Source organism: Podarcis muralis, chromosome 8 (assembly GCF_964188315.1).
Source record: "Podarcis muralis chromosome 8, rPodMur119.hap1.1, whole genome shotgun sequence".
Taxonomy (NCBI): Eukaryota; Metazoa; Chordata; class Lepidosauria; order Squamata; family Lacertidae; genus Podarcis; species Podarcis muralis.
In genome coordinates, this window is record NC_135662.1 from 73,436,988 (window position 1) to 73,459,092 (window position 22,105).

The following is a 22,105-nucleotide window of genomic DNA, read 5'->3' on the forward strand; positions in this document are numbered from 1 at the left end:
GTATATTGTGGCCTGCCAGGTGCTTGGCAGCCTTCTTAATGCTGCTCCAAGCAGGCATAAAAACCCTGATATGTTGCCATACAGGCAGATAGTCTGCATTTGGCTTAGTGGATCATAAGTTGTGCAGGCTTAGTGTAATTCACAAACTAGCTACAATGGAGCATGTAGTTCTAAACAAGCCTAGTCCTGTTGATGTCAAAGGGAATGACAGCATTGCTAAATATTTATGCCGGAGTCTCTGCCAGTTGCACTGTTGCAATATCCCCACACTGGCAGAAGAAATTCTCCATCCTAAATCCATGTGGACTGCATCATAGTCATCCATGTTAGCTGCTTTATGTGGTCTGTTAATTGTGTAACCCGCCATTCCAGTCCTAAGAGGGTACTTTGTGATATGTTCAAAGCCATTACTCTGCCTTTGATTTGACAAGTCATTCGTTCCTGAGCTCTGGAAAACTACTTATAGGCCTCACTATCATTTTTTATTCTTTCTAACAAATGAGCTATATGACCATTACTGGAGGGTGACAAAGCTTAATTTGGAAAACTGACTTCTCTTTTGAAGGGTCTGTGGCAGAATATGGGCTCTCCCCCGACTTTGTCTTCATACCAATATTTTCAGTGTGAATTCACTCCTTTCACTGTGGGGAAAACACTCCAGCAACAGTAGAGACTTGAATGATTGGGCTGGGTTCACAATGTTAGGTATAGTTGTTTAATTGCACATTGAAATAGAAAATGACCATGTATATGTATTGTTAAAGAGAACATATAAATTTCCATTGAAGCTAAGTAAGGCTCTCTGAGTGCCTAATAGGCTGCTAATTAACTGAGAATGTACCTCTGCTCTCCCTTACATGATGTTTAACTTTAGATCACATGAGTAAGGTATTCAGTGGCAAATCTTCATTTTGAGGGAGTTGTTTGTTCTGAAGCCACAAGATAAAGGGGTGCAAATGATGTAATGGAGACTGTGCGGAGAGAAAGACCTTTGATTTCAGATCTCTTTGAAGTAATTTTATATTCTTAAGATGCTGAACCTATGCTTGGATAAGCACACAATTTTATGCAACTATTGGGATGTATCCTAATTTTTATAAGTCTGTTTTCGAACAAGTTCTATTAGTAAAGCTTTGGAACCATATTTTTTGGTATAGGTGATTTTTTATTCTAAAAGAAATCATTTTTTATTCATCCTATTGCTTCCATATGCACAATATTAATAACCACAATACCTTGAGCTGTGTGGAAACTGTGTCACCAGCTGAAGAATGCTATTGATTTTCCCTTCTTCATTTGCCTACATCCCAAAGTTGAGATGATGAGCTTGCCATGCTACACTACCATTATACCACAATATACAGAATATGATTGACATATGTGGGTCACTCTTCCCTAACCAACGTTATGTGAATTGTATTGGCAGTCAACCTTTGTCAACACTGGGTGCCATTAGCAAGGTGGAAGGCTCTGAAAGTAATATAATGTATTTGTGGAACCTGTACTGGTTAGGGTACAGTTTTTTAAATTCCCTTTCTTCCTGGAAGTGGCATTGGTGGATGACACTGTTTTCTCCTGATTTAGGGATCCATCAATACCTTGTATTCCAATCCCCACCAACATTCTACCTCTTTTTGCATAAATAAGAAAACAAAACAAAAAGGAAAGGGGCAAACACTAAGGAAGGGGACGAAGAAGAGAAATGAATGTGGGTATACAGAAGTGAGCAACAACCAGAACGGCTACTCCACAAACTTGCCCAGCATTTGCTAGGTACTAGATAGCACTCTTGCAACATGCATACAACTTCAGAATCCATCCTTAGATTTACTTTTATTGAGTCTTTTGCATATACATTCACAAGATTGAATGAGGTCTTTTGGTTCAAGAAGATAAATCACTAATATAAAATTATTACAAAGTTCAAGGGAGTGTGAAATCACACTGCAGCCTGGATGCCATCCAAGCTGTGAGGGTAAAAAAAGATATCCCTCCCCTCACATTGCAATTTTGACAATGTGATCCTTGTTTCCCTCTTTCTTGCTATGTGAGAAAATCCATGTATGGGTGGGTGGGTGGGTGTAAATTAGAAACACAATTCAGTGCATAGCAGTGGAAACCAGGAGGGGACACACGTCATCAATGAAGAATATGTTATGCAAATAATGGTTTATCCAGTAAGGATATTTGTGTTGTCTGTCTGTCTTTAGAGACAACAAATGTGCCTCTGGGAGTGAAGTCAAACCTCTGAAGGGTACTGCACCTGCTATAGCTACAGAGACCAGTAAATTATAATTGCTTCTTCCCACGTTGTTTTTGCTGCATTGGGATAATCCAGGAATCTGAAAAGACCACAGATTCTGTTTTTATTTGCTAATAAGTAAGGCATTTTGAGCAGTGCAATTTTTCTGGAAAAAGAGGTGACAGAACTCACCATGAAAACCTCCCTCCTGAGAGGTGCCAGAATGAGTTTCAGTGAGTTCTGACTGGGGGGGGGGGGGAAAGCCCTTGTTTTGAGTAAGGTCCCTTGATCTGCATAGAATCTGTATGCACATGAAAGCAAGCTTCTGCTCACATATCCTTAACTGGAAGAGGAATTAGATGTGAAAATGAACTTGTGTTGCTTAGCTCACATGATCCCAGGCAGAGCAATCTGATCTGCCCCATTGGAGAGGGTTTGGGAGACTTAGCGGTGCCTATATGCTCAGCTTCATCTGGTGGTGCTGGGCTCTACTGACAGGGAGGCTGTGCTGCTGCAGAAATCCCGTCTCTGCCCATCAAAAGCATGAGCATGTTGAAGCTACTGCTGGCAGTATCCCCACCAGAAAGTAGACTTGAACTGGAAGTATTTTGGAAGGTAACTGGGCAGAGTTGAGTGACCAAGGATCTACTGGATCTTAACAATGACCCCCAAGTTGCAGTGGAGACCCTGATCCAAGCACATTTGTGTTGCCAGCCATGGAGCTGGTGTGGCAACATTAAAAACAACTCTGCTTTCCCTGAAACATAGGAGCTAACTTCTAGGGGCTGAGGTCCATTTGCCCTCCCCCAAAAAAGATATCAGAGGGGCCCAAACCACCCCCCCCCAAAAAAGTTAATGGGCATTGCCATTAAAATGTTGTGCATGCGCAATATCTTGTGATCGATTATGCAGCGGGGTGCTTACCTCCTCCCACAATATTTCATTCAAGTTGGCACCCCGGTTCTGATATAATAGAGATCTGAAGGGGTCTCCGATACACAACAGAGTACAGTACCTTACATTTCTTTTGCAATATAGTGGTACCTGGGTTTACGAACTTAATCTGTTCTGGAAGTCCATTCTTAAACCAAAACCGTTCTTAAACCGAGGTACGCTTTCCCTAATGAGGCTTCCCGCTGCCGGTGCCCTTCCACCATTTGGATTCCATTCTTAGACCGAGAGCATACTGTATTAGGAAGTAATGGACTTTTCTTTTAAGCAGATGTTAGGTAGCAATCTAGCAGAGATGGTGTAGTAGTGGCTCTCCTGTATTAGCAGTGGGTTGAATTAGATGACCTTTGAGGTCCCTTCCAACCCTATGATTTGGATTTTCTGTACTTTACTCTTTTTGGTATGGTGCTGCTGCAAAAGGTCTGTCCATTTGAATGCCTTGACCAGGACACTTCTTTCTGAGGACCAAAGAAGTAAATTTTAGTTTATTGCTTTGGTTTGAAGTGTGGAGCCATTCTAACGCTTGGCGATGATTTGTAGACAATGGGGCTGTTCTCTCATTCTCCTTAGGATTTATGTGGGTGGTCCCAGAAAAGCTAATGAAGGTTATGCAACTAGGCCAATGATTGGTCAATGTGCTGTGTAAATCTCAGTCAAGCTAGGGAGTTTTTAAACTGTTCAAACCAGAGGAAAAGCTCCCACTACATATTAAGCTGACATAGTTCACTTAGAGGTGTCACCTCGTTCTTGATTGGCCCCATATCTTTTCTGACACGTCTCTCTCATTCTCTTCTTTACATAAACTGACACATGCATGTAATGGATGAGGAAAACAGCAAATAACCTTTCTGAATCCCAGAGAATTAATTTGCAGGCTGGTCTATCCCAGAAAGTAATATTATATGTGTCTGTGTGACCTTACACATTTTCAAACAAGGTGGTGGTGGGGGGTAAAAGTTGGTACAAATTTTAACTGATAACATTATCTCCAATACTTACATATGTGAGAAAAAGATTTCATAACTCACTGTTTTCGTTTCTTGTTGAATTTTTCATGCAACACCGTGTAGTTGAGTGTATGTGTTCCTTAATAGCAAAGGCTTTGAAGCAATGGATGCTTCCTTTACCACAGACCTTGGAAAGGTTAGATTTTGTGACAAATGATATTCCCAGGCCTTTCCCATAGATTGCTGTCTGGCAATTACTAGAAAGAATAGAGAGAGAAATGCCATTCCTGCTGTATTTCATCAGTTCCTCACTATAATATCACTATAATATCAACTGTAATATCACTATAATATCACTATATTATATAATATATAATAATAATATATATAATATACTATATAATAATATCACTGTAATATCAACATAAATATTTCATCACTTCCTCACTATAATATCACTATAATATCAACTGTGGTGTCATTATGGAAGGACACTGGGGACAGACATTCAGGTCTCTGCTCAGAATAATGACCAGGAAAGTCCTCAAACACAGCAGAGCTGGCTTACCACATTTTGAAGTAAGAGATGCTACCCACATAAGCATCTTATGACTTCCTTTCCTCCACCAGACCATTAACTTCAGAGTTTAAAATTACCTAAATTGCACCACTGAATATCAAGATAATCACCATTCTGCAAATCACCAGTATCTCAAAATTCTCACAATAAGAACATGATCCCTCCTCTTTTGTGGTGAAATAATAGCCTCCATATTCTAGAGGAGGTCAAAGCTGTCCTACAGGTAGAGACACATTCAGCTATATGAGGAGCTGAATTCCCAATTGGGCTTGTGCCTATTTTCTTCCAACTTGCAAACAGCCACTGGCCTAGCTACCTATGATGAGAGCCAGTTACCTTTAGGTGATGACCCAGTGTTGGATGCATTATGAATTGGGAGAGAGGCAGTTCTTTTCTTCATTCAAGCTCCATTCCGTATGTGCTGCTAAAAAGGCATGTTTTGGCAAGTTGGCTAATTACACATGTGTGGTCTGGTAATTGTCTTTGATTTGTTTCTGAGGCTCCTGTGTAAATATCAAAGCGTGTATATTAATCCATCACTGCAGATTTCCTTTTTATGTTTCCCATATTCTTCTGAGTGATTGCTTTAAGCTGTGACTGGAAATTGGTCAGGCTGTCTCCCATGTGGGTGATTCTTTATGTGTCCATTCCTGCCATTACATTTCTCTTCCTTTCCCCCAGAGTCCTTGCGCTTGCTGTGATGCATTTGTTCTGACATCTCTCATTCATTGCCAGGAGTTTCTGTGATATGAGCACATTGGTGCTTGTTGTTACAAATGGCCATGAACTCTATTCACTTTTCCTTCCTTCCTTGTTTGTGGCCGATGGCTATAAATACCAATGGGTAAGATATTGCTGAGGTGGATGGTGCCAATACACACTTCAGCAGAATCACTTACAAAAATGAACTGTATTACAAGCGCTCTTAAAAACTGGCAAGCAAACAGCTACTGGCAGGCTTTCTTACTGAGACCTATGGCACAAGATCACACTCTATAGGATCTGTCATTATGGTGGTGAAAATGCACCCTTTTAGGCCTCCCCTAAGCAAAACTCCCTGAGGTGTCACGTGCTTGTGAATGCAATTTCGTAATCTCAGTGTTCTGAGATTAAAAGACCAACAATACTGAGATCCCCAACTTGGGGTGTTGGCAGACAACTAAAGAACAGCCTAAGTATGACGAAACTGAGCTTCGTTTCCCTCTGGTCTAGGGGTACATGGAACCCCATTGAAAAGGTTTGCTTGCTTTATCCAATCTGTTTAGTCTTCTCCTCAGATTTCTCAGGTGTTTCACCCAAGGATACCCTCAGATTCACTAAAACACTACTGTTGGCAAAATCTTGTGATTTCCTTAGACATTCTACAGTGGACATTCTAAGGAGTGTTGATAAACAATCTAATTGTTGATTATTATTTTTTAAAGTCCAGCCAGCAATAAACCTAGGGCAGTGGTTGCCAACATCATGACATCCAGATGTTGTGGACTCCAACTTCCATCTTCCTTATTGGCCAGGTTGTCTGAGTCTGATGGGAACTGTAGACCAAAATATCTGAAGGGTACTGCATTGACTACTTCTGAACCAGGGATTAGATGAGTTTGTTGTTAGGAAAGGGTGCGGCAGAGGGAGGTGACAGCACTAAAGTAATGGTAATTACTTGTTAGACTGCTAATTAGACTGCTGATTGTTAGACTGTATATTTGTGACAGTGATATTTGAGTACTCTCCCCCTCCGATAAATGGGGGCTGCTTTTCTGCTGCTATCAGAGGGAAGATGTCTCCAAAATTGTTGGGGGGGGGCTGTTTCTGGATGAGATTCTGGATTTCATCAAGAAATGCAGCCTGCAGGATGCTGTAATGATAACCTTGTGCCTCTTCCCACCAGTCATACATCTCAGAAGGCCTTTGGAGTGATGTGATGTGGCATTATTCCCAAGGTATCCCAGGAAATACAATCAGCATGTTGCTTAGAAACAGAGTAAATGAGTGTTACAGGGCTTTTTTTTCCTTTCTTTTCTTTTCTTTTCTTTTCTTCTTTTCTTTTCTCAATTTAAAAAATCCAGAGAATTGGGAGGGGGACTTTTCAATGAGATTAAATAAGGAAAGTGGCAGCCTTCTTCCAACATTTTCAGATAAATTTCTCTTTTCCACTCTCTGCTTTTTTGGAAGGGTTCTTCCTGGCATCCCCCACCCAATGAATGGTCCAATAATAATATTTTTATATGAACTCCCATCATTCATAAGGCTATGAATAGTGCTATTTTTTTCTCTAGAAAAAGAGGTGCTGGAACTCACCATGAACACCTCACTTGTTCTCTTATAATTGCAATGGTGCCAACCTGAGAGGTGCTGGAACTGAGTCCCAAGAGATTTTTGGCTGAAAAAAAGCCCTGTCTATGAATATGAATGAGATTGCATGTAAGGGGGTGAACAGGATATAGGCACAGGAGTGGTTATAGTATCCCCATAAAGGTAGTTCTACACCATAAATTTTTACTGGGACGCGGGTGGCGCTGTGGGTAAAAGCCTCAGCGCCTAGGGCTTGCCGATCGAAAGGTCGGCGGTTCAAATCCCCGTGGCGGGGTGCGCTCCCGTTGTTCGGTCCCAGCGCCTGCCAACCTAGCAGTTCGAAAGCACCCCCGGGTGCAAGTAGATAAATAGGGACCGCTTAAATAGGGAAGGTAAACGGTGTTTCCGTGTGCTGCGCTGGCTTGCCAGAGCAGCGATGTCACGCTGGCCACGTGACCCGGAAGTGTCTCCGGACAGCGCTGGCCCCCGGCCTCTTGAGTGAGATGGGCGCACAACCCTAGAGTCTGGCAAGACTGGCCCGTACGGGCAGGGGTACCTTTACCTTTACCTTTACTTACACCATAAATTTAATTCTCCAATAGATGCCCATACAGAAACCCTATACAATCTGTGGCAGGATTTTTTAAAAAAATAATGGGATTATGCTGGACAGGCAGTGAGGCAGGATTGACTGCAGCAGTTGCCCTGAAAGATGTTGCTGGCGCTGCACAAGAGAAATGCATTCTGGTTGCCCCGTCGCCACCACCTAAACATCATATTGTGTCATTGCTACCTTACATTACTCCCAGCTGCCTTCGCTCATCACAGTGCAGGCCATTTTAAACACTGAGGAGATGAGGGGAAAGAAATAATAATTCATGTTCCATGAAGCTGAACTTAGAATTTGCGTTGGAAATCTTCCCCTCCCTCTCTTCGTATTGTATTGTTGTTGTTTGGTCAGCAATACTTGGAATTTCAGCATTTGTGGAGAACAAACAGTGGCACCTTTAAAAAAACCCAAGGGGAGTGGCGGTCTAAAACAATAAATTACATGTTAGGTATCAGATGAAGTGAGCAGAAAAGGATGAGGCAAGGCAACCTTAAAAAGCAGGGTGTAAAATGACAAAGCGGGGGAGACCACATTAGCCTAAGCTATGGCATGCCAGCATGCAATACATTATGTATAATATTGCAGTGTGCCATTTTGCTGCTGTTATGTTTCCTGTTCTCCGTAATCATCTGTCTCTGTAGGACGCTATGTAAATTCCAAGCACAAGTGATCCTTGGTCTTTTTAAAGGAATATTTCATTGGAGGAAAGCACCAGGAGGTGTAATAACAATATCCTGATTACCCGGTGATCCCCTGGTTCTGGCTGCCTTATCTTTCAGCCAGGGGGGATTTGAGTTGCATCTGCTGCCTAACCTCTTCTTAATAGCATTTGTGAGTGCCTATTCCAAGCAGTTTCTAATTAGACACACCCAGATGGCCGCCACCAGGCAGCTGTGTGCCCAGCTGGGTGTGTACACGGAAGCAAAGGTACCTCCGGGCTGTTGGCTGATCTCCTTCCCCACAAGGCTCTCTTGTTTTGTTTAGAAACACAGAATAGAGGAAACTTGTCAACATTCGTCTTTAATATGGGGCATCCAGTTTTTCAAAACAGTCATTTGTACTGTACATTGTACATTTTGAAATGTATAACTATTTCCTGCCATGAGCCAGGGGATCTGCCTTCACTCAAAAGGCTGCTCCACAAGTTACATTTCAGGGGAACATTGAAAATGTCAGAGGAGTACATCTGAAAATTGTAAAATACTCCATGGACATCATTACATTGTATTTCCTCTTCAAACTATGAAGGATTCCAATGTTTTCTTCTCTCACGTGCCTTTTCTTATTGACCCATTGCAATACTTCAAGGAGCACGTCTCCCATATGAACGAGTGGTCTAGAGGGTGGCAACACGGAAATGGGCCCTTTTTTTGCATTGGCTCCCCATTTGTGGAATGCTCTCCCCAGGGAAACTCACCTGGCCCCTTCATTATACATTTTTAGGCACCAGGTAAAAACATTCCTCTTCAAGCAGACCTTTGGTTGATCAACATTCTATGTCTTTTAAAATTGGTTTGTAGAAGATGAGGTTTTTGGTTTGGTTTGGTTCTTGTTGTTATCTTTTATGTTGTGCTTTTATATTGATTTTTTTTATGCTGTGAACTGCCCTGAGATCTTCGGATGAAGGGGGTATACAAATTTAATTTAACAACAACAACATACATACATACATATTTTGAAAGCAAGTGGGAAGTATCGTGATTTAAATTGCCTTTGGCATTAGGGTTCCAAAAGACATACATGACCTCTTTTAAATGATAGGAAGCAGAACCAGAGCTCTGTCCATGCTTTGAATGGAGAAGGTCCCAATTTCAATCCCTGGTAGCTGCAGTTAAAAGGATTGTGAGGCATTGCCAGTCAGAGGAGACAATACTATGCTAGATGGAGCTGCTACAAGATGGATTGCCATGTTAGTATTTCCTGTAGTCCATGCTACCTGCCTGTGGTGATCTAATCCCCACAGTCCAAATTACAATGTGGAGCATAGATTGAGGTTTTAGGGCTGTGTCTTTCCAAACATATAGCTTGGGCAATTAAATTTCTGGAAGTGAGGAAGAGACGTGAATTGCCACAGCAAAACATAAGGGCATTTATTAAGCTTTCCTTGTTGTTGTGTTGAGTGAAGAGTCAGATTCTGGGTGACCCCTATCCCTGCTCACCCCCAATGGATGTTCAGTACTGGGCAGCTGGGAAATCTTGGCCATCTATTCCTCAGGGACAGAGAGACCTTGACATGTTGCAGTAAGCACACAGGTCTCTGCTGCCTGCATTCATCTTTGGACCTAGGCCATGTTATTTAAGATTTGTGGTGCTGTGCTGTTTTTTTGTTCATTTTCACCCCCTAACTTATTAGGGACTTAGTTCATGTATCACCTTCCAGTTATGCTGTCATTTTAATGTTGACTATAATGACTCCACTAATTGAAAATAATGTTTATAAAGAGATGCTCTACCACTGTTGACATATTAACTAAAAAGATTATTTGCATTTTTATTAAAGTTTTTTTTTAGTAAATGAAAGTTTAATTCCACAGCCATTCTTCAAAATAATGTTTTGAGCCTTCAAAGCATGCTTGCTGAAAATAATGAAACTCATTCCTAACATGAACAAGATTCCTTTTCTTATTTTTTTAGAAGTTTAGAGTGAAGTCATGCATCATTCACTTGCTGGCCCCATAGTTTGTCACAACAGCATATGCCAATAATTTTGGAAAGAGAGCTGTTACATTTAAAGTTCTGAAAACTGGGGAGGGATGTGATACAAAATGACACATTTCCATTACTCAGTGCATTAGCAAAGATTGATTTTTATTTTTTTAGTCTGCTACACTTTCACAATTTTCTTTAGAAAATATTCAGGCATAAAAAGGCAAGAATCCATTAATACAAATAATGTGAACTACAAATATTTAAAACTCAACACAATGAATCAGTGATTTACAATATACATGCATAGTAAAGCACACAGCCCAAGAGGCCACACTTCAAATATCTCTTTACAATGGATTTTGCCTCTCCCTCCTCCCCAATAACATTAGCACAGGTGTAGTCTTGGTGTTTACACATGGCATTGAGAATTACATCATAAATGTACCAAGCTTTCACTGAGATACCAATACTCAAGGGAAGAGAATGTATTCACTGTGTTGCATGTTTTTCCAAGCCTGCTGGAAAATGGTGTTAAAGTTGAGCTGAGTTTGATATTGAGGTGTAGAATTGTGTTCTGAAAAGGGGTGGGGATTTCAGGTCATACCTAATTGTTCAAAAGTGCAATCATACCTAATTTGCACTTTTTGAGACAATGCACAAACCAAAGCAAGCCATCCTTCAAAATATACACTTCTCCAAATTTTGCAGTGCAATTCTCCAGCCATGCAGTGTGTACAAACATGCATATACTAGGGTAAAGTGTGCATGAAAATGAGTATATTAGTGAAAACAGCATACAAAAATGCATTATATTAGGGAAAATTACTTTGCTTTGGAAATCAGGAAAAATAGCTTACAAAAATGAATATTCTGAAAAATTCACTGATGAATTTTCATGGTGACTTAAAAAGAACTTATGTGAAAATGTGGAGAACTGAACTTTGTTCTGGGGGAAAAATGTGAAAGAGAGAGAAACTGAAACTGATCAATTTCCCACCCTAGTGCACACCTACTGCCATTCTGATATTTCACTAGATATATGTCAATGCAGCTACGTTACAGACAGTGTTTTGTCTCTATCCTCCTTCAAAAAGAAAGGCCAGTGGTTGACTATTCCTGCCACCGCCACCCCAATCTGCCCTTCTCAGTGTAAGTGGTGGGGCTGCAGATATGAACACTGGACATTTAAATCTGAAGCATAACAAATATAGTCCCACCAGATTACATAAAACCATTCTGGGTGGTTTGTTAGGAGACTCCTGTACCCCTCCAAAAGCTAGATCTCCTTCAGTGCAGGAACATTGTAAAATGTTCATACACACAAACATTCATCTCAGTTTCTGAGCAAAGTTTACCTTAATCTGCCTGTGACCATAGACTACAGCAAGGTGAAGCAACTAAAAAGCCTTTTGCCCAAACTTCAAGGAAAAAGAAGAGATGAGTGGGTATGTTCGGAAACGCTCTGCACCACAGTGTCTCCAGATGTTGGGACCTTGGGTCTCCAGATTTTGCTTGACTACAGTTCCCATCTTCTTCAGCAATCTTAGACCCAATGGTCAGGGACAATGGTAACAATTCCCAGCAACATTTGGGGACCCGGGGTCTCTGCTCTAAGCAATGGTGCTTGTCTGGTTTACCAGGGCTGGGAACTTTCCATCTTCTTCTAGATACTAATACAAGTGAACAGGAGGAACACCCTAATTCTGCATTAAAAGTGCAGATAGCTGTCACCCCTAAAACTTGCCATGCTGAACTGCTCATTTGTCCCATTGGAATAGATGCAAAGAAGCATGGGAGCTTCAGGTTCATTGTGGGCTAAATTAGTGCAAATCTAATAAAGCATAGTTTTGTTTTTAAAGAATCATAAAGTTTGGTTATGAAAGAAGTTCACTAAGTTTGAAAAAAGTTTTGATATTACTTAAACCTTTTTGTTCAAGCTGTACGTTCTTTTCATAAGTTCATAAAGAAAAGATATTCTTGTGCTTGTTTTAAATCTGATTCCGTATTTATTTGAGGTTTAAGTGGATTTGCTCTGGCGTAGCAAAGTAGAGTTTTTTGCTAATACATTTGACAAGTTTTACACCTTTGGTGCAAACCATAAAAGAAAACCAAGAAGATTTATGTGATAATAATCTAAAATGTAGAACCATCAATATCTCCTTTTCCTTGACTCACACTTGAAAGGCAAGAAGGGGACTGAAATTATGCTGACAAGTCTTCTCTTCAAGTTAAAAGAAAGAAAATTAATTCATTTTCAGTACCCTAAGATTAATACAAAATGCAAGCCAATGGATCTTGGTTGATGCTTCTCCCTGAATTTAACTAACTTGATTCCCAAACCTGAATCAGTATTCCACTGGTTATTTTGTCCTCTTAATCCACATGTAAAATGCACCCTCAAATGAACTGATATGCCCCTGCTTTTTATTTATTTTTTAAAAAGCTAAAGGGATAAAGATGGAGAAGGAGTCATAGGAGCCAACTCCTTGGGGCTGAGGTCACTTTGCCCTCCCCCCCATAAAATATTTGAGGGGGCTGCCTCCCCCCCCAAAAAATTGATGGACATTGCCATTAAAATGGTGTATGCGTGCCACGCCTTGTGATCGATTGTGCAGGGTGGGACTTAACTTGTCCCCTCCCCAATATTTTACCCAAGGTGGCACCTCTAGAAGGAGTCAATTTTTTTTTAAAAAAGCACACTCTTTTTTTATATATATAAAATTTTTATTAAAGTTTCAAAAGTTTTTTATAACAACAAAACAAAACAAACAATACAATAAAAATGACAAACAAAAAGTATAAAAAACAAGTATAATTCCAACCCTTATTTTCTTATAACTAACTTCCCCGACTTCCTCTTACCTCCCCTTTCTGTATTCCAATTTCTAAATTACTCTTCAGCAAATCCTTCCCTTATTTTTCACTTAATTTTAACCTTTCTTTTTCTTTTTAACTTATCCATTACCGCTTATAACCACATATTTTCTAATCCAACGTCATTCTAACATTCTAAAAAAGCACACTCACACAGGTTAGTATTTGATTTGCTAACAAACAATTGGACTGTTAACGAGGTGGGTCAGAACAGGCAAAATGAGGTACTTCTTCACACTGCAAGTAGTTAAACTATGGATTTTTTTTACCACAAGACGTAGTGAGGGCCATAAACATGGACACTTTGAAAACAACCAGGACATGGGGAATCCCTGGAAATTATTTAATATGGAATTTATAATTGGCGATAATGTATATGATTTTATTTGATCTGATTTGATCTGATTTGTTAATAATTAGAAGATTTTTATTGGAAAATGAATAAAATAGAATGTAATATATTACAACCAAGAACGAAAGCAATATGCCTTTGAATGCCAGTTATTGGGCTCATGACTAAGAGAATGCTATTGTGCTCATATTCTGCTTACAAACTTCCCATAGGCACCTGCTTGGCCATTGTGAACACACAATGCTAGACTAGGTGGGCCTTTAGTCTGATCGAGCAAGGCTCTCCTTATGTCCTTACACTTTTCTGTGGGATTTATTTACAATATATGTGAGCTGCTAAATATACTTTCAATTATTTAAGACAAAACTAAGAGCAAGGATATATTCAAGGATACCTCTTCATGTGGCTAGCTCTAGGGTAGGTTAGCAAAGTACTTTTCAATCATTTACCCCTAAAATGGTGGAATGCCCCTCCAGGATTAGTGAAGACTTACCTGGCTCCCAGGATGCGGGTGGCGCTGTGGGATAAACCACAGAGCCTAGGACTTGCCGATCAGAAGGTCGGTGGTTCGAATCCCCACGACGGGGTGAGCTCCCATTGCTCAGTCCCTGCTCCTGCCAACCTAGCAGTTCAAAAGCACGTCAAAGTGCAAGTAGATAAATAGGTACCACTCCAGCAGTAAGGTAAAAGGCATTTCTGTGTGCTTCTCTGGTTCGCCAGAAGCGGCTTAGTCATGCTGGCCACATGACCCGGAAGCCGTACGCCGGCTCCCTCGGCCAATAAAGCGAGATGAGCGCCGCAACCCCAGAGTCAGTCACGACTGGACCTAATGGTCAGGGATCCCTTTACCTGGCTCCCAACAGTAACCATGCTTGTCCCCCCCCCCCAATTCTCCACACCATGATCCAGAAATTGTGGATAGGTGGGGGTCCTGCATGCATTTTAATAGAAGCATTTCTCAGTTGCACAGGAAGTCATTTCATACATTTATTCTAGTAAGATGACATTTAGAACAGGCTTTGCCATAGAGGCATTCCCTGGCATGTCTGTGGTCTCCTCCTCTTACCAAAATCAGGCTGGGAAGAATAGTTTGTTCTGTGTGCTTGATTGCAGGATGTGTATGTCATGCACACAACAGCGTCACCTTTTTCTGCCCATGAGCAGAAAAACCGTTGTAGCCCCTGATCTAAAATATCTCAACAAATTGAATTATTGCATCCACAAGGAAAGTTTCTGGGCAATCCACAAGATGTTTGGGGCAATATATAACTTTTTCTTAAAGTTCCATTCCTTTTTCAGTACCATTTTGAGGCATGCCTCTTTTTCCTCTTCAAGAAAGTTTTTTGCACTGTTAGCAAGGATGACACTGGAATCTTAAAAGTGCCTTCTCCAAGTCGCAGCCTGCAAACTATCAATGAATAAGCTTGACATAATCATTTCTTGAAGAACTCAAGGAGGTGGCAAAGTATGCCTGAGAGAGGGACCTAGTGGAACTTAAAAAAGATTGTTGAAGAACCTAACTGTAGTGATGAACAATAATAAAAAAATAAGTCAACATAGGGCCCACAAGTGTACAAAATGTGTTGATGCAGAGTGAGAGGAAGAATTAAGGACCTTTTGGAAAATAGTGCCACCTGGTGACAGAAGGCTATGACTGAGGAAATAAAAGCCAGACATTGTATTGATTTGGTGTGGAGCGTCTGAAGGTAGGAAACCCTGTGTTTCTTATGAGGAGGAGTGTCGATTTCTGTGTAGTAAAGGGATACTAATAGCCAGTGCTATAATTCTCACAGTTTGAAGGAAAGAAGGTTGTGATATTATGGCTACACTCTGAGAATCAGGGTAGAATATAAAGTTTTTAGTGGGGTATGTCTCTCATAGCTCAATACATTTTCACTCCCTATTTCCCTGACAATTTGTCTTATTCTTAATGGGGTTGGGAAAGGGAAAGGGGTAGTCATGAACAAGTTATAAGAAACAACGAGGCTACTTGCTAAGGTTTCTCCCATTGGCACAAACATATGTTAAAGATGAATAATTGAAAGGCAGGTAATACAAATTTAATTATATGTTCATTTGTACTAATATGTGGTATAAAATATCTGATCAAAGGAGGCTTTTAATAGCTGTGTGAAGGAGAATATTTTGGTCGGTTCTTTTCTTTTCTTGGGAGCTGTCCTAGCCAGGCATGGCATAGGTGTATGGCTGCCAGTGATTGTTCAGCACCATGGACAGCTCATGGGGCTGGAGTGAGGATTAAGTGTAAACCCAGATTTGCTGAGAAGGAAGGAGCTTGGTCTGTTGCTCCAACAGTAGTTGAGGTAGTATTTGAGGGTATGTTGGTTTTCCTGTTCTATTCCTTATTATAAAGGATTTGGCATTTTATCTGAAAATCATAACCATGTTTAATAGAACAGATGTCTAGTGCAACCCTAATGACAACTGATCAGAAAATGCTCTTATCAGCAGCGTGAGCCAGCATGGCCAATGGTCAGAGATAATGGAAGTTGGGGGTCCAAAACATATGGAGTACACCAGGTTAGGGAAGACTGTAAGTCACATTAACCTTTCGGGGCTTGCAATAACTGTATATCTATAGCACATAAAATGTTTCATACAAAGGGGAAAACAGTATATTCATTCATTCAAAATCCTTTATAAAGCACCTATATTTTCACAAATCTCTAAGTGTCTGTCTTTCTTTCTTTAAAACAATTAGAAGAATTTTATGGCTACTTGGCATTGATTGGGCTTCTGGTGCAAAAATAAATAAAATAAATCATCATTTTTTAATGAAATACACTGCTGATTGTAAGAGATAATATAAAGTCTTAATTTTCAGAGGCCTTTTTGTTACCAGAATAGATTAACAACCACGGAGCTAGATCTTAAAAGTCCCATCTCCAAATTGTAGCAAGAAGCTAGTAAAAAAAAAAAATACAATGTAAAAAAATAATAAAAAGAGAGAGAGGTTCAAGACTTCAGTGAGAAATGTCACTGGCTCTTGAACCTATTTGGGGCTTTTAGTTTTGGGGCTCTGAAATTCCTCTGTTGTTTTCATGGGGAGAAGCTTCCTTGTTCCTGTCAGAGTTCTCCTTGTTTGCAATTCAGTTAGAGTCCGCAGAATTCTTCAGGTATTTAGCACCTGCAATTTCTTAGGTATTTAGCACCCAGCCACTCCAGATTTGCTTCAAACTACCTCTTTAGGCTCAATTTCTGTAGCAACTCTTATTAGAAAGTGTTTTGTGTATCAGATAGCGCAGCACTCTCACACCGGCCACTAGTCAATTAAAGCAATTAGAGGTGTCACTTTTCTTGCTTTGTGTGGCTTGTTCAGAAACAAATCCCATTTACTTTACACCTCTGTTTCCTTCTGACCTACTCTGAGCTGCTGCTGAGACTTGCAATTCTTTTTGTCGTGCGCAGTGCTAATCTATGAGAAGTACGGCATGTCAGAAGCTTTGCATATTAGAGTGGCCATCGTGGTTTTATGGCAAGCTTCTCCTTGAGCTCTCGTGTCATGTCCAATTTCTGGGAGGTCATTTGTCATAGGCCTCTTTATCACACACCTGGCTTTCTGAAGGCAACACAGCCACCCAGGAGCACGCATCAGTCGGTATGCAAATCGGCTTTGAAAATGTTTCACATGGCTGTCCTCTTGTTCTGCCTGGTCTTTGGATGATGCTACCGATTTTGAAAGGCAAGGGCTGATGGCCATGAGTGCTGCATGTTCTGAGTGACATTACGGTTGTCGAGCTGCATTAATGTTCAAATGCTGGGCATCCATCTATTTCTGTTCCCACCCTTCAAACTAAGTGTGACAGCCCTTCCACCCCTCTGTGGCATTCTGCTGAGGAGCTTTTTCAGATATTTTGAAGCTGATGCTGCATTTTGGAGATGGAGGGAGGAGAATCGAGAAGAGACTCATCAAAGCTTTTTTTGACCAAAGGCCAAATGATGGTGCTGTTTACGTGGCATGTATTAAAATCAGAGGCCTACTTTGGAGGGGCTTGGACAGAGCTTCTCTTTTTTTACTGTTCCATCTCAAGTGGCAGTAAACTAAAGGTAAAAGTAAAGGACCCCTGACAGTTAAGTCCAGTCACGAACAACTCTGGGGTTGTGGCGCTCATCTTGCTTTACTGGCCAAAGGAGCTGACGTTTGTCCGCAGACAGTTTTTCCGGCTCATGTGGCCAGCAGTCATGTGAATAAGCCACTTCTGGCAAAACCAGAGCAGCACATGGAAATGCCATTTACCTTCCCACTGGAGCAATTCCTATTTATCTACTTGCACTTTGGCGTGCTTTCGAACTGCTAGGTTGGCAGGAGCTGGGACTGAACAATGGGAGCTCACCATGTCATGGGGATTCGAACCGCCGACCTTCCAATCGGCAAGCCCTAGGCTCAGTGGTTTAGACCACAGTGCCACCCACGTCCCACGGTAGTAAACTAGGAAGCCCAAAATTACTGCCCAACCAATCTCCAACAGGCAACTGACACATGTCACTGATCAAACTGCATCCTCTACCTGCCCCACCTCATGTCATGAATGATGTCAAGTGTGGGGCAGGTGGGTGTGGTTTGGGGGGAAATGGCCCAGTAAACCAAGTGAGAAGCCTAGTGGACGAAATTTGACCCATGGGCCAGAAGTTCCCACACCCATGGAATAGTACAATGGAGGCACCTAAGAATAGACAGGGACCTTCAGCACTTCTCACACTAATGTTCAATCGGTGATTCCTTTACATCAGTAAGAGTCCAACTAGAATATGTATTTGTGTTTTGTGTTTTTCTTGAAGCCTTTGCATTCCTGCCCCCTCTTCAGTCACACAAACTGACAGCATGGAAATGAAAATGCAATATGAGCAAACTCAGTCGGAAAACTTCCATTGTTATCCAAACCCTTGTGCACTTACATACTTGCTAATAAGGTTGTGTGCTTCTTCCCACTACAATATTTTTGGGGGCAGTTGTTCTGTCCCTGCAAGTCTTTTTAACATGCATTTTGGGTACAGCCTATTAGCTGCTATTTTGAACGAATGCATTTCCTTTAGTCATGCAAACACGATAAATGTTAGGTAAGCCAGAGGACTGTCTAAACTTCCAGATAGCCTTGTAAATACATAATCATAATCTGCATTTTTTACTAAATTTATAAATATTGTAAAAAACTTCTTTGCAATTAAGAAAAACCATGCGCATTGACTGCAAAGTGTGGCAGCAAGTTCCTATATGGGGGCATTTTTAGGTTCGCTTGTGATTTTTCATCTTTTTCAAAAAGTTAAGAGTTTCTTGAGCATGGCAGAACTGTATAAAAAGGTTACTTTTAAAGAAAAAAATCTTAGGAGGGAAAATTTTTGGGTCCCTCCCCAAACTCTACTATCCATGAAAAAGAAGAAAGAAATTTTAATGATTTGTGATGGATTGGGGCTATTACAGAGTAGTATCTCTGGCATGAAAGTAATGAGATGACTGCTAGAAAGCAATTCTCTCTTGATTTACCCTTCTCACTATCTAGGACAGGGATGTAGCATGCAATTTTATTTTATTTTTACCTGTGGAACCTTGCCTCCTATCCTCCAAACAGTATGATGCATGGTATGTGTGTATGCGAGATGCATATGAGATTTACCTTTGAGTAGGTGTAGTTAGGACTGCGCTATAAGAGGATTTTGATATCTGATTCATGGTACCAATCAATGTTATGCCAGATTAGAAGCAGGTTCTCTTTGTCATTTAAATTTGTTCAAAGTGTTCCTATGCCACATCGTGATGAAATGTCTCTTAAACCAAGGCAGGATGAGTGATATATATCAAATAATGTTGCTCTCATAATATTAGGAAAGAAACTGATGCTAGAGATTAAAAAAGGGAAAATTGTCCCTTTTTGGATTTGGATGCTGAATATTAGAAAGCATAGGGAGAAACTGTCATAAGCCATTAGTCCATCCAACTCAGTATGGCTGTTGACTGGCAGAGGCTAAGGCCTTTAACCAGATTCTTCCCCAGCCCTACATCAAGATGTCAGGGATTGGGACCTTTTGCATACATGGAGCTCTGCTGGTGAGCTGCAGATCTTCACCTAATTTTGGTAATTTTGAATTTTCTGAATTTTGTCTGTGCATAGCAGAGGAAGATCAGTTGTTGGATACAACTGATGTTGTTTAGCTGTTCTTCTTGAATAATCCCTTGATAAACTTCTGCCGAACCAAGGTTTCCCAGAAAATAGCTTGAAATGGTTTGAAAAGTTGGTATATGGTATATGTCATTGGTAAATAGCATAGATGGTTTGTCATAATTGATAGTTGGCATGCATTCATTTTTAACATTAGTTAGCATTTGACAATGATAATGTGGGGAGAGAGAATTCTAGCAAGAACATGAGATGGTTATTGGTATTTAACATGTAACAGTTATGAGATTTCATGTTTGAAAATCGAAACAATTGAGAAACGTAACATAACTTAAAGCATTTTTTATTTTACAATCAGGAAACGTGTTTACTTTTCACTTTTAAAAGCCCTCATTCATAACTTTGAATTGAGATTTTCAAAAATACATCTAATTTTTCATGCTTGCAAATATCATTTCCGGTACTAGATGGGCCTGCACAAAATACGAATACATTTTCTTCCCATTTTGTATATATCCCTCTCTAACATGTGGAGGACATGTATAAATAAAATCCTGACTTGCTATTATTCATAACAAAGATTGGCTGGACTGTTTATGTGACTAATGTTACTTCAGACAGTTGGAAAAGAGAAGATATATACATTTTCAGGAATGTATAGCAGATGATGGGAATGCTCTTTCTAACAGCTGAGATATTGATGGAGCCAGCAAGCTCATTCTGTTATCAGGAGCAGCCCAGACACAAATGTAGCAAGTTAGAAAAAAGCTCTTCTCTAGGTCAAATATTTCTTTCTCATATTACTTATGGAGGAATCAACTTCAGGAGTTTATCTTTACAGCACATAATTGGTAATTTCCCCCTCCCCTAAAAGACAGGCAATGTCAGCATCTCTCTTTACAGATGCTCCATATACTTTCACGGTCATAAGGCTTTGCCAATGACAGGTCAGGAAAATGCAGTCTGCATCTAAGGCCTTCCTGATCTGAATTGCAATATACTGAATCCTTAAATCTCCTTTGCAGTTCTTTCAAGGGAGAGGGGGGAAAGCACAGAAGTTGAGGGCAAGGCAGCAAGGTGGATGGATGTTGATTGATTTTGCTGGAATACAGAAATAAGGACAGGCTGTTCTTTTTTGGGTGGCAGCCTGCTATATTTGGCAATATTACCATTGCAAGCGTTACATTTTTAGAGCAGCCATATGAATAATAAGAACACCACCCTGCAGTTTTAAGAGGAAAGCTAGCACAGAATGGCCAGATTTTATACTATGGTACAGCTAGTGAATATCAGAAATGTACATGTGCATTACAGAACACGAATGCCACTTGCTGCATTCCACCTGAAGTTCCTTAAATATGTATAGAATGGGATATTCCCCCACCTTTTAACTCTATGATGTTCTGAATAGACCACTCTGAGTCAGTTCCTTTCTGTCACCCCAACCTTGGCTTGGCCCAATGCAATTGGGAAAATGTATTCACTTGTCAATAGATGTCTCCTCCAGAGTATCTACACATACCCAGTTGAAAGGTGGGAGGTGTATATTGTAGGAAGTTGTAGCATGGCAAGATTAGTGAGCGTTAGAGGAAGGTGGTCTTGGTCAATCTCAGGAGCAGCCCTTAACTTGCCTCTACCTACACAACACCAAGCCCTTAAGCCAGTGGAACAATTTGTGGCCCTAGGGCAGGCATAGGCAAACTCTGGCCCTCCAGATGTTTGGGGCTACAATTCCCATCATCCCTAGCTAACAGGACCAGTGCTCAGCGATAATGGGAATTGTAGTCCCAAAGCAGCTGGAGGGCCAGGTTTGGGGATGCCTGGAATAGGAGAACACAATTGCCCTACAATAGGTAAACAATTCCAAGCATACCCAGCAGTTGCAGCAAATAAAATGACATGGTGTGCACTACTACATGGTATCAGTGTCCATCTACACACATTCAGATGTACAGTGGTACCTTGGGTTACAGACGCTTCACGTTACAGAAGCTTCAGGTTACAGACTCTGCTAACCCAGAAATAGTACCTCGAGTTAAGAACTTTGCTTCAGGATGAGAACAGAAATCGTGCCGCTGCTGCTGCGCGGCAGCAGCAGGAGACCCCATTAGCTAAAGCGGTGTCTCAGGTTAAGAACAGTTTCAGGTTAAGAACGGACCTCGGGAACGAATTAAGTTCTTAACCCGAAGTACCACTGTATAGGCACTAGAGACAACAAAGCCCACCCTCCTCCAACTCAGAGATTTAACTTCTAGAGACCTTGGGGCAGGAGCTGGAACTTGAACAATGATGGGTTCATCAACTCATGCTAACAAAATGTTAACCAAGCACCCCTAAATGGCGACAATAGGATGAATCAGTGACCGACAGTGATTTTGCAGAAACCGAAAAATGCCCCCAAATAAAGAATGTCCTTGCTCAACAGAACGTGATGCACGTGTCACATCTGGAGGACAGGAAGTTTGCCTATGCCTGGCCTA

The 22,105-nt window shown here is 40.8% G+C and overlaps 1 protein-coding gene across 2 annotated transcripts in view; it reads left to right on the plus strand.

Annotated features, from left to right (window-relative positions):
• The window catches only part of CDH12 (cadherin 12), a 688,633-nt gene that overhangs the window by 590,210 nt on the left and 76,318 nt on the right, over positions 1-22,105 (plus strand). The window lies entirely within an intron of this gene.